This window comes from Harpia harpyja, chromosome Z (genome assembly GCF_026419915.1).
Source record: "Harpia harpyja isolate bHarHar1 chromosome Z, bHarHar1 primary haplotype, whole genome shotgun sequence".
Classification (NCBI taxonomy): Eukaryota; Metazoa; Chordata; class Aves; order Accipitriformes; family Accipitridae; genus Harpia; species Harpia harpyja.
This window is the reverse complement of record NC_068969.1, coordinates 51,667,016-51,680,735: the sequence shown is the minus strand read 5'-3', so window position 1 is coordinate 51,680,735 and position 13,720 is coordinate 51,667,016. Positions and strand designations below refer to the sequence as shown.

The 13,720-nt window shown below is 42.6% G+C and overlaps 1 protein-coding gene across 1 annotated transcript in view; it reads left to right on the top strand.

The window, feature by feature from the left end:
- The window catches only part of CAMK4 (calcium/calmodulin dependent protein kinase IV), a 174,410-nt gene that overhangs the window by 14,668 nt on the left and 146,022 nt on the right, over positions 1-13,720 (top strand). The gene's annotated exons all lie outside the window — the stretch shown is intronic.

Sequence of the window (13,720 nt, the reverse complement as noted above, 5' to 3'; positions counted from 1 at the left end):
CTAGCACTTTCTTTAGAAAGTGCTCTCAATCGTCTTTATGCAAAGAGGAAGAAATGTTCTCCACTATATTTAATGGGTGCAAATTCAGAAGGTGCAAAACTGGGCATTCTACACTGATCTTCTTGTGATGAGTGCCAAACAGTATAATTGGTACGCTAGTCAGAAAACTGGCAGAAATCTTGATGTTTCAGGGGAATTGAGGGATTAGATTTCATTTCTACCACCATTCCATCTTCTTCCTCCCATTTTTGGAATGTGGAGTAAGTGCGGATAAATTTAATGATTCCTGAATGTAGAAGGACTCAGCTCCAGTAACTCTGTCAAACAAAAATGAAAAATAGCATGTTTCTAAATGACACTTTAAAATTATGTGGGTCTGTGAGTTATAGGACCTGATTTGTCCTCAGTTTTTATCCAGCCAGCATAATAATTGCAGTTGTGAAAAGTGACTCCAACAGTGGCATACAACGCTTGCCTTCATATGTATTATGAAAAATCCCATTTAAACTTATTTGTAAATTTTTCATTTGAAAATATATTGTGGAGGAATTAGGTTTCTTTAGTCCAACAGATGGTGCTGGGGGAAGGTGATGATAGTTCTCTAACAGCGAGCTACACCTGTGAGGTAGAATAATTCACTTAAATTTAAGGACGACTCCTGCATGCAAAGGAGGAGAGAAGTAACTTGACCATGATTACAACAAAAACTGTAATTTAGAAGAAAGTATCTAACCATCTAACCAGCCTTTTCAATATGAGCAGGAGAGACAAGAAATGTGCCTAAAATTGGTATGTGATAATTTTGTGAAAGAGACTGTACGACAGGGTTTCCCATATTACCAGGAGCTTTATTGTGTTTAAAGGAAACTTAAATTTGCCTTTCAGTAAGAATCAACTCTAATGATAACATGGATACATTTTCCATTCTGCTTGTGGAGACAACTTGTTTGGAAACATTAAGAATCTATTTTCAGAACTTTCAGCCATTTCAAAATCTCAAAAAATCATATCTGAAAAACCTGTTTTCTCTGAACTGACTAATGTAGGCATATATGTTTGCAACATAAATTTAAAATTAACAGGTCATCCTAAATTATTTGAGCCTTTATAGTGTAAGAATGTCTATGCTGGGTCAGATCAAAGGTCTGTTTAGGCCAATACCCTGTCTTCATCTGTAGTGAGAAGCACATACTTAGAAAGAAGTGTAAGAACAGGACAAACATCTATGGATACTTGCCCAGAGCAGTCCCTCAACTTTCAGAAATCTGAAGCCAAATCTGAAGCTTCAGTTCTGTTCCTCATATCAGAATAGTAATGTAGATTTGCATGCAGTGCTCAAGATGTAACACAGAATCACAGAATGGATGAAGTTGGCAGGGATCTCTTAAGATGATGTAGTTCAACCTTACTGCTTAAGCAGGGTCAGCTAGAGAAGGCTTCCCAGAACTGTGTCCAGTGGAGTTTTCAATATCTCCACAGATGGAGATATTCACACAGTGAATTTATTTAGGGGATAATGCTTAATACTTCTGCATGGTTGTTGGGGTTTGGGTTGCCTTTTTTTTTTTTTTTTTTACTAGAATTGGGCATGGAGTTGATGATTTGTGGAACTTTTGCTTAGATTTCAAGATTTCTTTGCTTGTCATAATAGGCCACTTAGTCTGTTCAATATATGAAATTAGGATTGCATTCGATATTCATAATTTTGTATTTATTCACATGGAATTTCATCTGCCGTTTAATACCTCGTCACTGAATCTCAGTAGAGTCCTCTTGCAGCTCTTCAGCTGGGCAGAAACTTACTATTTATGAAGAACTTTGATTATTAAAAAAACCCCAACCAACCATTGTCACCTCATTGCTCATCTCAGCTCCTGTACTGGCTTGCTGAGCAGCAGACACCAGCTCTGGTCCATCAATTGATGACCCCTGTGCACTGTGAAAACTAAGCACTTATTCCTTCCCTGTTTTGTATCTCTTAACCAACCACTGATTCATTGCCATCTTCTGTGGTTTCCTCAAGAACCTTTGGTGAGGGACCTCGTCAAAGAACTTTTGGAAATCCAAGTAATCTATCAAATCTCCTTTACTCAAATGCTTGCTGAATCTTCCAAAGAAGTTCTGTGGTTTTGAGACATGGCTTCCCTTTATAGAAGCCACATTGATTCTTTCCCAGGCTATCATATCCATATATCCACAGATCCTGTTCTTAGAGCTTTAAATTACTTCAGCAGTATAGAGCAAGCGTACAGTCCTCCAGTTCTCCAGATGTCTCTCATAACCATTTTTAAAAATTGTTGTCCCACTTGTTTATTTCCAGTCTAAAAAGGCTCAGTAAGTGGTGTACAAGAGGTTACATACCACCTTAATTTGAGCTATTTCATCCATGCGTTCAGGTTAACCCGTGCAGTGAGTCTTAACCGGTGCCCATAATGTGCTGTTGGTCATTTTATCTGTTTGTTCCATAATCTCTTCAGCCTCTTCTCTTGCTCTTCATTTTGGGAGGTTTGAAGACTTTTCCCCATTTATCCTCTGACTAAAGAAATGTTCTAGCATTGGAAAAACTTCAGTTTGTTCAACATCAGATTTATCACAGGCTGTTCAGTAGACACAAACTCTTTAGAGAATTAAAATTTTATAATCACAGTGCAGCCACTCTTCACTGTATTATGGCCATTCTGTGCTGCAGAATGCTGTAGAGATTGCCTTCAACACAGAGTATTTTTCATATGGTGAAAAACAGTAAGAGGTCGCTCTCCTGCCCCTCGAGGCAGATGCCTGTAAATAGTAGATCTGAGGGAAGAGTGAAGCAGAAGCAGATGACTCCTGTTCGTCTTTGTGAGATTTCATCCTACACCTTCCTTTTCCTATACTTTAGCACGGTTTGGGCAAGATGAAGGTCTTCCCATATTTTTACTGTTTTTTATGTCTGCCCACATGGTGTTAGCTACTTTAAGTCCAGCCAAGGAGAAAACTGTATGTCTGAAGATAAGCAAAAATTTTGTGAAATTATTCCACATCCTCATGCTGTGACTAATCAGTTCATTTGTCTTTTTGATGAACTGTGTGAGGGACAGAACAGTTTGGGAAGTTGAGGGATAGAAGTTGAATTCCTAGCTCAGAGGCAGATTGAGAAAATTTATTTGCTGTTATAGGCATAGTTTTTGGTATAGAAATGGTGAATGAAGATTACAAGTCTTGCATCAAATCTACTGTTTCCAGTGGTGCTGGAAATGATTCAGGCAACAGTTTGTTTGTATAGCTTGTCAGAGAAGTGCATGTGATAGAATGATTGGAAAAACTATTGTCATTATTGGACAGTGAAATTTGTGCCTGAATTACCTCCGTTTACCCTGACTAAGCTATATAAGGAGTGTTTCAGTATCTACTAATCAATAATTTGAATGCTAGCTCCTTGGCTTGTTAGTCCTTTCCATCAGCTTTCATTGTGTCAGAGTTCATCTATGACCTTACATTACAGTACCAGTTTTGCTGTAGAAAAAAATCAATGTTGTTTAACTGCTTGGAAGTAAAACAGGTGAGTGACAGAGTTGACTGAAACTAATTGTGCTTAGCACTGTCCCTAAAACAGTAAGAGTTGCTGTTGTGAACCCTGTAATTCATGTAGGTGCCTAAATGCATGCATGCGCACACACACGCAGGTGCGTGCAGGCACACCCTGGATGGATGAGAAGGTAATTTGCAAGTTTTTCACATGTAGTGACTTTTATGGTCCCTTGTGCTGTCAGATGAATGGGAACCAGCAGAGAGTGTGCACTGCTGAAAATGAAATGAATGATATGTATTTAGAAGCCTAATGTAAGGCTTATTTTTCTTTGGAAATATTTGTCCCGCCTTCTTTCAGTGATGGACAACATCGCATTCTGAATTTAGGTAAGAAGTCTCTCCAAAGAGTGTTGGAAGCTGTAGGTTGTAACAGTTCTTGAATCCCATTAGACATGGTAAATGGAGCATTTTAAGTTTTGCCTGCATAGAATCATAGAATCATTTTGGTTGGAAAAGACTCTTAAGATCATTGAGTCCAACAGTAAACCTAACACAAGACCACCACTAAACCATGTCCCTAAATGCCATGCTTACATGTCTTTTAAATACCTCCGGGGATGGTGACTCAACCACTTGCCTGGGCAGCCTGTTCCAGTTGCTTGATAATGCTTTCGGTAAAGAAAATTTTCCTAATACCCAATCTAAACCTCCTCTGGTGCAACTTGAGGCTGTTTCCTCTTGTCCTATCACTTGCTACTTGGGAGAAGAGACGGACACCCACCTCACTACAACCTCCTTTCAGGTAGTTGTAGAGAGCAATAAGGTCTCCCCTCAGCCTCCTTTTCTCCAGGCTAAACAACCCCAGTTCCCTCAGCTGCTCCTCATAACGCTTGTGCTCTACTAGACCCCCCATTAGCTTTGTTGCTCTCCTTTGGACATGCTCCAGTACCTCAGTGTCTTTCCTGTAGTGAGGGGCCCTCAACAGAAGACAGTATTCGAGATGTGGTCACACCGGGGCCGAGTACAGGGGACAATCACTTCCCTAGTCCTGCTGGTCACACTATTTCTGATACAGGCCATGGTGCTGTTGGCCTTCTTGGCCACCTGGGCACACTGCTGGCTCATATTCAGCCAGCTGTTGTCCAGCACCCCCAGGTCCTTTTCTGCCGGGCAGCTTTCCAGCCACTCTTCCCCAAGCCTGTAGCATTGCATGGGGTTGTTGTGACTGAAGCACAGGACCCGACACTTGGCCTTGTTGAACCTCATACAGTTGGCCTCGGCCCGTTGATCCAGCCTGTCCAGATCCCTCTGTAGAGCCTTCCTGCCTTCAGCCAGATCAACCCTCCCTCCCAGCTTGGTGTCGTCTGCAGACTTACTGAGGGTGCAATTGATCCCCTCGTCCAGATCACTAATAAAGATACTAAACAGAAGTGGCCCCAATACTGAGCCCTGGGGAATGCCACTTGTGACTGGCTGCCAACTGGATTTAACTCCATTCACCACCACTCTTTGGGCTTGTCCATCCAGCCAGTTTTTTATCTAGCGAAGAGTACGTCCATCCAAGCCATGAGCAGCCAGTTTTTCCAGGAGAATGCTGTGGGGAAATGGTGTCAAAGGCTTTACTAAACGGTGTCAAAGGCTTTACTAGGTAGATGACATCCGCAGCCTTTCCCTCATCCACTAAGCAGGTCATCTTGTCATAGAAGGAGATAAAGTTAGTCAACCAGGACCTACCTTTCATAAAGCCATGATGGGCCTGATCACCTGGTTGTTCCATACGTGCCACATGATGGCACTCAAGATGATCTGCTCCATAACCTTCCCCGGCACCGAGGTCAGGCTGACAGGCCTGTAGTTCCTCGGATCCTCCTTGTGACACCCACCTACAAGAAGGGCCAGATTTGCTAACCTCCAGCCAACTGGCACCTCCATGGCTAGCCAGAACTGCTGATAAATATTTGAAAGTGGCTTGGTGAGCACTTCTGCCAGCTCCCTCAGTATGCTGGGGTGGATCCCATCCGGCCCCATAGACTTGTGTGTGTCAAAAAGTGGTGTAGGAGGTTGCTAACCATTTCCCCTTGGATTATGAGAGCTTCATTCTGCTCCCTGTCCCTGTCTTGCAGCTCAGCAGGCTGGGTACCCGGAGATGACTCATCTGGTGCAAGTGCTCTTGACACTAGTCTGTGAGTGCAAGGGATGCTCAGCTTTCTTTTGTGCCTGATTAGATGAAGGATTCTGAAGGCATGTTGAGCTCCAACAGTTATGCACAGCAGCGTCTCAGGGACCGTGTGTGTTTCCCCATACCTGAGATGCTCCAGGCATCAGAAATTTCTGAGGCACTGTCAGCACCTCTGCTGGTGTTGCCTTCCTGTCCCATCTTGTACAGAGGTGCTCAGAAGAGATGCTTGGGATTGAATCCGCTCCTTCTTTCATGCCTGTGTTTTGCTGACTCCACATCTGTTCTCAGACTGTCAAACTTGAGCTAACAGCTGCAGTCCATAATTGCTAGTAAATGTCTAGTAGTAGCTACAGGTCGCTTGACAATTTCTTATCTTCCTCCAGCTAAACTCTCCTTTTGTGCATCTTCTTAGGGTCACACTTCTAATAACATGACAGAAGAAAAATCCTCCTTTTTTTCCCAGCTGCCACACTGCACTTCTGTGAGCAGTGCAGAGAGGAGAGCCACTGTGAGAATATTCTTCCTCACTTTTAAGTTTTTCAAAGAAAATGCAGAAGTCCATTATCCCTGATTTTGCCTTTTCCACAACCTTGCATTTTGTTAGAACTTTCTGCTGCTGGGAAGCAATACATTTTAATCTGATGCCTCGGTCATTCAGAAATGAACATTTTTATTCACTCCAAAAGAAGAGTTATTCATGTAAAATGAACTGACCTCAAAAATTTGAAGAGAAGACTGGAAAATGAAATGAACGTTATATAACTCAGAAACTGTTTATTGTATAGCATCAGACTTCATGGAGGGCTCTACCTTGAACTGGGAGTTGTGTCAGGATTTGCCCTGCCATGTACTTAAAGTGAGATAGTGATATGCCAGCCTGGCAATGACTTCAATTCAAACTCCACTGCAAAACACATGTTTTAAGTGTACCTTTCCTTCATATGATTCTCATGTGCCAGATGCTCTACTGAAGCTGTTTAAACTAGTCTTGAAAGACTAACATGAAGTATCAAAGTTGTTAGTTGGCCATGCAGATTTTTGCCTCTGGGTTTCATAGGACTGAACTCTGACAGGATTGGGATGACCAATATGATTGCTGTTCATTGATTTTTATTCCTCTCCCCCCAGGTATGAGCCAAATCTACCAGTGTAACAGTTATTTTCTGACTTTTAAGTCTGAAAAGCTATGAATAGGGGAGTACTCATTCATCCCCATAGAGTGCTCTTCAGGTCAGACTGTCACTACAATCATTATGAAACAAAGCTGATTTGTTTTACATTTAAAATACATTTAGCATAAAAGGTGATTTATTTTAAATGACAAAAGGGAACCTTTTATTATAAAACACATTTTTTGTTTGTATTTAAGTAATTTTGCCCATAATAGCATGTGCAAAGTTTGGTACACAGCAAAAATACCGTAAAATATGCTTTCACATAACGTAAACTTTCCTAAAATTTCCTAAAGTTCAGCTTTAAAAAGTGGCTTCAGCCTCTTCTTTTCCTTTCTCACCATCAGTCAGTGAAGTAAAGTGTTAGCTTGAAAGCTGTCTTCAATTCATTCAAATGATTGCTTGGTAGGCACAGTTGTTCTTGTTAAAAGCAGATACTTAAGTGGAATCAGAGTACTTGGAAAACAGACTTTTCTTGTCTGCCTGCTACTCTACAGTAAATTCATTGCTCACCACTTCAGCAAGTAAGAACTTTATTGCACCGTCTGCATGTTTAAATGATGATGATTCTTTCTGTGCATTGGTTCTATCATTCTCGTCCTCCTACTTAGCAGATTTCTTGTGGGGAAATGGTGGTTGTTTCTGCTACACAAAGCCATGCAAGTTATTTGGGAAGCCCAAATAATGATGATTCTGAAAACTATTTGGAGACCTGGCATGTACCCTCAGCATTTAGAAGTGCAAAGGTAGTTACAAGTGAAGATGCACAAGAAGGCTATTGTAATAATTTTAGGGAAGACAAAATGCATGTAAACTGCTGTGAAGCTCCCATTGTTTTGCCTTTGGCAAAGGGAAGGCACAGAGGTACCACCCTCCTGGAGCCTCTGAACAGCTGCATGGATACTTACCATTTACTGAAGTTCTTCCTGTTAATTTGCCACCACAATAGCTACCTTCTTAAGCTAAACTAAAGCGGTCATCGATGTGCCCATACATACGGTAGTCACGTCTTAGAGATACAAAGTTGCATGTATGAGGCCACACAAGAATTTGGTTTTGGGTTTGGGGTTTTTTTGTTTGTTTGTGTTTTGATATTTTTTTTCCAGTATGAAATATGATTTGAATGTTTGTTGCTTTTGTTTGTGGTCACAGTGGTTTTGAAGTAAAGAAATATATGATGTCATTGTATGGCACTAAGTGACATTAGATCTTCAGCTTATCTTTAGTACTGACCACTCATTGAAGGTTTTGAATGTAAAGTAAGTCAAAGGAAAAGATGCTTAGTGAAGACCCTGTAAGAAAGTATGATTTTTAAAAAAATTTTTTTTTAATATGCTAATCTGGCTTTAAGCTCTGAGAGTTGGATCAAAGTTAGGAGATCCAAAATTTTATCTAGCTAATTATCTAGTGCCTTGAGAATGTGCTTAGCTTCTCAAGCTATGTAGACCCCTACTGTTATCGCTAGGAAGAAGCGAATAGTAATTCATCCTGCCTGTGTTGCACACCTGTTTACAAATAGATGGGTCACCTTCTGAAAGTGTCCGTTAACTTTAGAGGATGCTTTGACAGCAGGATTAAACCAAATACCTTTGCACAGCTAACATTAAGAGATTCCTGTCTAAAGAAATTGCGCAGCACCTTTGCAAGAGCTGAGCTGTAAACTGCTTCCTGCTGGATGAGTTCATCTGCCTGGCTGTGGTGGGTATGTGACTGCAGTATTATGCATCCAAGAATATCAATAAAGCAAGTCAGGCCAACTCACCTGGCTTGTCACTGCAACTTAAGTAATATTATACGTAATAGGATAAAATACCTAAATTAGCTATTAGCATTGAAAATTAAGCATTGGCATCAAATCATTGAATAACACAGCATTCATAATGTTCTGGATGTAGATAGTGTGGACTATCTTGTAACCAGAGACAGATGGAGTTCTGTTTATAGAATGGCATTGTATAATTTAAATCTGACTGGAAGAGTCTTTCACTGGATCTGTTTTTAATGAGCTGTTTTGTTCTCTAATTATTTTTAATTAAATACAAGTTTTGTTGTTGTTTTTGGTTTTTTTAAATAGATCAAAAAAATTGTCTGCGGTAAGGGAAGAAGTGGGAGAGCTGCTTCAATAAAGTTAAGTGTGGGTGAAGCTGGAGATCTAAGCATTGCAGGTGATTACACTTCTGACAGAGTTTCTTAGGAACAGATTCTGAAGCCCAAATTAGAAAAATATAAAAATAGTGATGCATTAAAGAGATTGATTTTACAACAGAGAGTTTTTACCCAGTATTTTCTTAAGGCAGATCTGCAGTTAAACATATCTACTTCCAAACAGCACCCTGAAACATAATTGAAACCTGGAAATTTGACTACCTTCAGATTTGCAAAACTGTCTTTTTTACAGACTTGAATTTAAGAATGTATGTGGAATATTTCACAGCTTTGTTTATTCCAAATAGCTTGATTTGATAAGGATCAAATAGTTTCTCAGTCTTCGCGCTCATTTCTACAGACAAAAATATATTATCTTGAAAGTATCTTTCTGCTAATCGCTAACAGCAATTTCATTCCATCATTTCAAATATCTTGGGAAAGGAACTTTCAGAGAACAGTAGACCATCAGAAATATAGGCATGTATGGAATCTGTGCACACACACAAACGCACACACCTACCTTTTTTGTTGTTTTTCCATTAACTTTCAAAAAGATGAATAAATTTTCAGAGCCTTCTCAGTAAACATTTTTAAGCCTTTTGCAAAATGTATTCATTTTAGTTGTGATCAGGTGTTAGAATCTACAAGTTATTTTGTACATACAGATCCTTACAGAGATGACTCCTTATAACTGCTCTGTACAATCTCTAAAGATGTGAAAATACACAACAACCAGTGGCAAGGAGTAGGACAAGTCATTGGCTTAACTTGCAGTTAGGATGATTTAGATGAGCTATTGGGAAGGTGCAGGATAGATTTAATGAGATGGTCCAGGAATGCATTTGGCACATCTCTGTTGAGTGGTCTGTACCAATGGGGCTCTCTGTTGCTCGTCATCTCATCTTCTTCCTCTCCACTGCCTCCACACCTCTTAGCCTTTGTCTCCTTGGTCAATTCCCTAATACTTGGATTCCTCCCCATGCATGCTTCTGCTTGCCTTTATTGCTGCTCTCCTCTGTCTCTTTCCTTCAGCAAGGGGCTCAGGAGCTCTGGGGGACTGAGGAAGCTGCTTCTGCCCCTTTTTGGGTCTACTTTTTGTGACCCTGCAGCAGGGCTGGTCCCGGCGTGCAGCCAGCACTCATAACCCAAAGACAGCTGATTGGTTTGTCTTCCACTTTGAACCTCATCCAGGAGGGTGGTGTGCCTTGCCTCTTGGGAATGATTGGGCTTGATGTCTGTTTCAGGGAGATGAAATGAATAATGAGAATATACCATGAGAAATGGTATATATGCCATTGCAAATCTGGAGACCTTTTTTTTGACTCTGGAAACCACTTATGGGTTTCAATAATTTTAGTTTTCATTGAGGCTACAGTAGCTGCACAGGTGCATGGATAAACCTCTTGCAATCTGTTTTGCATAACTAAAATTTCAGTAATGTCGAGGATGAAAGGATCCTCTGCGCTGTTTAACAAGCTTCACAAGGTGGCTTTTAATGAGGTAGTCAGTGGAGGGTTTCTGTGGTCTAGGGATGTTTTGCATAGGTTGGCAAAGAGAGGTACTATCATTGCCTCTGTCAGCACCGTTCTGTGTGTCTAGCAGCTGCAGAGGCCTGAGTGCTTCACGTGCATGCATTCATTAAGATACGCTGAAGACCTTGCCTCACTTTCACCATTAACATACACCTTCTGAGAGAAAAAGGTATCTAGGCTTTTTTCTAAGGGACATGGTTTAGTGGTGGATTTGGCAGTGTTAGGTTTACAGTTGGACTCGATCTTAAGGGTCTTTTCCAATGTAAATGATTTTATGATTCTATGTATCAACTTTTTGTGTATATAATATTTGTTTAGTTTTCACAGCAAATAACTACATAGATCAGCCAAGGCTGGGACATTTTCAAGGCCCTTTAGTAAATCAGAGGCCTTAAAAGCAGTGAAAGTCCTGGTGTAGTTACTCTCATACTGACAAAAAAGCAACAGCTAGGTATAGAATGGTGGAGGCCAAATCTCTTATGCTGAAGCTGACCCTTGGAAGGTGACTTGATGAGAATCCAAGCTGTAAAACCTGGTTCTTTCAGAACTGAAAGAACTTGTTTCCCCAGAAAGCTAGTAGGAGCTCTACCAGCAAACGTGTGTCTGTCCATCTGTCTGTTCCCCCCCCCTCCTTTTTTTCTTTGAACTATTGGCTAACACTCCTAAGTATTAGGAGGACATTCTTGTCATCCAACACTGAGACATCTTCATGGCCCTCTAGCTGTGTTCCAGACCAAAAATTTAAAATTTTGCAAGGCTTTTTTTCTCACCCAACTACCAAATAAACTCTACTATGTCAAATGCAAGATATTTATGTCTCATTATGACAACCTAGAAAGTTTCCAGTCTGTTCCCTGCCTGCTTCTTAAAGTTCCATTACCAAAGACTTTTATGAGATCATCTGTGACTCTGCATTCCCAGTGTAGTTATGTGACCTGGTCTGTGTAAAATACAGTTTCTGAATGCTGTGCATTTGTCAGGAAGTGGAAGAAATCCGTTTCTGTAAGCTGTTGATCTTATCCCTTTGTCTGGTATGCTACAACAATAACTTACATGGTAAAAAAGACTGAAATAAGTTATTGATTTATTTTTGTGGTAATTACATTAGTTTGAATAATTCCTTTTGAGTGAAACTGCAACATATGGGCATGTTCTGGGGTAGAATATTGAAAGTCTGATACATCAGGAGTGCTTCATGCTACTGTACTCCTATGGCTGAAAAAGGTATTTAATTTTGTACTTCGGTGTGGTAATTCTCCCTGAAGTACTTCAGGCCTGTGAGATTGTGTGGGGTTTTTTTTTTTCCTTAGGGTAGCTTGCAGTGTGATATTTGAGACAGTGTTCATACAGGGCTTGTACTGATACCTGCAAGATTTTTGGATTTGAACGTGGCGTAACGGTCAGCAGCGTTCAGTCAGCGGCGAGGCCAGCGGAGGCGACGGTAAGTCGGCGGCTAAGCGCTAGATTGAGGCAGACAGGGAGGTTCCCGAGGCCCGGGAGCGCCGGGGAAGGGCGGAGGGACCCGGCCGGAGCCGGCGGCTTTCGCGGGAGAGGCTGACGCCGCGTGGGCGTTGCCAGGGGCAACCGCGGGAGATTTGAACGGCCCCGAGGCGCGCCGGCGACCAGGAGCGCGGCGACCAGGGCGTGGCGCGGCAGTTTGCGCGGGTAGGGCACAGCCCCCCCCTCTTCCCAGCTCGAGCAGGCTGCTCAAGTGGTGGGTGTCGGCCCGGAGGGAGACCCAGGTATGGTTGCCGCTCGGGGGAAAGCCATTGTTAGGAAAAATATGGCAACGCAGACAGAGGTCCCATGTAAACATGCAACTGTCCAGGTCTCTGGCTGCAGGGAGTGCCTGAGTCTGTCAGAAATGATGGAGGTCAGCAGGGACACCTCTTGTGTGAGGTGTGACCAGGTGAGTGATTTGCTCAGCCTGGTGGTAGAGCTGAAGGAGGAAGTGGAAAGGTTGAGGAGTATCAGGGAGTGTGAGAGAGAGGGAGATAGATTGGTGGGCCCACACCCTACCATCCGTGAGGCAGGGGCAGCAGATGGAGGCTCCGCAAGAAGCGGAGGTTCCCCTGCCCTCCTGCCACCAGGCAGGAGGGGACCTAAGAGATGGAGGGGAATGGATACAGGTCCCTGCTCGGGGAGGCAGGCGAATCCCCTCCCGGTCTCCCTCACCTTCCCAGTTGCCCCTACTCAACAGGTATGGGGCTCTGGAACTTGAGGACCAGGCCAGTGAAGATCAGGGTGAAGATGAAGCCCTATCTAGGGTGATGCCTAAGCCCAGTCGGGCAACCCCACGCATTCTCACATCCTCTGAAAAAAGAAAAAGGAGGGTAATTGTTGTAGGCGACTCCGTCTTAAGGGGGACAGAGGGCCCAATATGCAGACCTGACCCATCCCACAGGGAAGTCTGCTGCCTCCCTGGGGCCCGGGCAAAAGACATTACCAGGAAACTCCCTGGTCTGGTTCGGACCTCTGATTATTACCCATTGCTGGTTGTGCAGGTTGGCAGTGATGAGATTGCAGAGAGGAATCCAAAGGCAATCAAAAGGGAGATTTCAGGGCACTGGGACGATTAGTAGAAAGATCGGGAGCACAGGTAGTGTTTTCCTCAATCCCTTCAGTGGCAGGGAAATACACTGAAAGGAACAGGAAAACACACCTGGTCAATACGTGGCTCAGAGGCTGGTGCCATAGGTGGAATTTTGGGTTTTTTGATCATGGGGAGGCTTACACAGCACTGGGCTTGCTAGCGACAGATGGTGTCCAGCTGTCTCAAAGGGGTAAGAGAATCCTTGCTCATGAGATGGCAGGGCTCATAGAAAGGGCTTTAAACTAGGTTCGAAGGGGGCAAGGGATAAAACTAGGTGCACCAGAGATGAGCTTGGGGCAGCGTGCCGATGTTAGGGGTGGATTCGATGACCCAGCTCAAATGCATCTATACCAACGCACGCAGCATGGGCAATAAACAGGAGGAGCTGGAAGCCATTGTGCAGCAGGATAGATATGACTTAGTCGCCATCACAGAAACATGGTGGGATGACTCCCATGACTGGAGTGCTGCAATGGATGGCTACAAGCTCTTCAGAAGGGACAGGGAAGGTAGAAGAGGTAGTGGGGTGGCTCTTTATGTTAGGGAATGTTTTGACTGTTCAGAGCTACACGATTCTGATGACAAGGTG